Raw genomic sequence first — 2,610 nt, 5'->3', positions numbered from 1 at the left:
ATTGCCTTTAGACATCAGTATGATAAAGTTTTGGTGGTTTTTTGTGGTTTTTCTTTTTTTTTTCTATTTTTTTTAAAGTACATTTAAAAGCAAATAACAGAAATTTCTTATAAAAAGGAGGGTTTGGGAGGAGATTGTGCTTCCCAAAAATGCACAGGGCTCATCATGTTTCCCGGTGGATAGCCAAGCAAAGCCCAGTCCTGGCTCTCACAGGGACCCAGTGCTCTCCAGGCTGAGTACCACTGGAATTATGCACCTCTCATTAAGATGCTGAATTAGCACCATGTCACCTTTCCAGGGAGATGAGCAAGCTCAGATCAGGCAGCCCAGAGAGCCCTGGTCCTCTGCAGGGCTCAGCTCTGGAGGAACAGACCTCCCCTGGGCTCCTGCCACAGCACAAAAGCCCAATAATTCCTTTTCTCATCCCAAATGTTGAGCCTCCGTCCCCTGTGCCCTGCAAAACTGAAGCCACCCGGAGAGCAAACCCACTCCATCACCCTCCCACTGAACTGGGGCTCTCCTGCTCTGCTGAGACAACACCACCATCTAGTGAAAGCACTCTGCATTGGTTTTCCAGGGAAGCCACGGAGCTCTGTGCGTGATGGGTGGAAATCAAACCCCAATCCTCGGCCCACAGACCCCCCACAGCAGGGCACAGGGTCCCTGTCCTGCACTCAGGTGGCCTCATTCTGGTCAGGGACATTCCCATCCCAGGCATCTCCTGCCTGCTCTGTGGGGCTGTGGCTGCCCTGACACCCGCTCAGCTGTAGGACCAGGAGACCCTGCCTGTGCCCAGTGCTGTGGTGGTCACTCCAGAGAGGGGAGAGGGGCTGGCTGTGCTGGCAAGCCTCAGGGTGGCTGTTTCAGAGACAGCTTCACATTTGCCAACAGCCTCTCAACTGTTATTCCAGCGGGTTGAGGGCTGCAGGCTGAGTGCTGACCCCCTCTGGATCCCTCCTTGCCCTGCACACCCCAGACTGTGATGTTGCAGCCACCCTGCCCATTACTTACTTTCTTTTTCCTCCCTTGTGCAGAGCTGATCTGATCGGGGCCTACCAAAGACATTAACGACGTCGAAAGTAGCTTACTTTAAGAGAAAATATGCAGAAGAAGAACATTTACATCAAGATTACCATGAGTATTGTCCAAAAGTGAGTATCTCCCTCTCTCCAGACCCCTAATTTCATTCCTTGAAAGAAATTATCTCCATCACTGAGAGGAGACCCCTAATTTCATTCCTTGAAAGAAGTATCTCCCTCACTCCTTCCTCTAGTTTCATTCCATGAAAGATTACCATGAGTATTGCACAAAAGTATCTCCCTCTCTCCAGACCCCAACTCTCCCCCTAATTTCATTCCTTGAAAGATTACCATGAGTATTGTCCAAGAGCGAGTATCTCCCTCACTGCAGACCCCAGTCCTTCCCCTAATTTCATTCCTTGAAAGATTACCATGAGTATTGTCCAAAAGCGAGTATCTCCCTCTCTCCAGACCCCAACCCTCCCCCTAATTTCATTCCTTGATGCTAAAGACCCACCCATTTACTCCCCAGCACCTGATACTACCAGAGGACCGGACTTGTATCCTAAAACTGTCTCTGCAGAAACTGCGCTTCCTGGACGACCCCGAGGCCTATCTCCGTAGGTCTGTATTAATTAACAATCTGTTGAGGAAGATCCACCTAGAGACAGAGAGGGAGAGCTATGAATACTTTAAGGAGGCTCCGTGCTGTAGGACTGCCTACTCTGACGCACGAAAACGGCTGAAGCTGATGGTGCAGGAGTGCTGTTCCCAGTCGCTCTATTATGAAGAGCTGCACTCGTATCGCATCGTGCCTTACTCCGCAGAGAGCGCCGTCTACGGCATGGGCTACACGGGCAGCCACCTGGAGCAAAATTCTCAGTTGCTTATTTATAAAATGAATTAAAAAAGTAGCTGTTAGACCCACTGATGTTTGTTTCTGAATGCTTGGACTGCTTGTTGAGGTGTTGAGGTGAGGCACTGATTGCAGAGGTGTTTGCGATGATCATCGGGAGGCGGAGAGGGAGCTGAGTGGAAGGTGCTTTGGATAATGCTCTGTTAACCCCCGGTGTGAAGCACCTTGCTGTGCACACAGAGAGGTGCAAAACAGAGGTCCTAAACCTGCAGAGACTGTGTGCAAGGTGGTTTGTAGAAACAAAGCTGCACTTGAAGTTACCTGTGTGTAGATACAGATGCTCCCAATCCCTTTCGCAGTTAAATTCCGCCATCCCCGGTGCAAGGGGAGCCCCCGAAGCAGTGGAGTAGTCTAACAGTGAGGAGTAAAACACAAGTTATCTGCTGTAAAGGTACAGACAGAAAGTTTCCTTGAGAATTGCTTTGACCATGAAGGAGTCAGTGCCAAAGGAATCAGTCTTTAGCTTAGGATTTTCAGAGACTGAACTCGCTTGCTACTTACAGACACTCTGTACTGAGATTTGCAAGGTTTGTGGGTTGGTTTTTTTAAAAAATAATTGCATTCACTTTTTACTTATATTATCTCTTAGCTGGTATCTACTTTGCTATTTTAATACAAACCAGAATGACTCACAGGAAAGATTGTTTCTTCAGCCCATCATCAGTGTTCCCTTAA

General features: G+C 48.6%; 1 long non-coding RNA gene across 1 annotated transcript in view; it reads left to right on the top strand.

The window, feature by feature from the left end:
* Nucleotides 1–1,948, top strand: part of LOC102040594 — a 7,795-nt gene extending 5,847 nt beyond the window's left edge. The window contains exons 3-4 of the long non-coding RNA XR_265262.3: nucleotides 1,035–1,151; nucleotides 1,552–1,948. This is a non-coding gene — a long non-coding RNA (uncharacterized LOC102040594). The remainder of the gene's footprint in view (nucleotides 1–1,034; nucleotides 1,152–1,551) is intronic.
* The last annotated feature ends 662 nt before the right edge of the window (nucleotides 1,949–2,610 follow it).

The sequence above is a fragment of the Geospiza fortis genome, unplaced genomic scaffold (genome assembly GCF_000277835.1).
Source record: "Geospiza fortis unplaced genomic scaffold, GeoFor_1.0 scaffold23, whole genome shotgun sequence".
NCBI classification, from domain to species: domain Eukaryota; kingdom Metazoa; phylum Chordata; class Aves; order Passeriformes; family Thraupidae; genus Geospiza; species Geospiza fortis.
Note: the sequence above shows the minus strand (reverse complement) of the source record. Positions and strands in the feature narration are given on the sequence as shown.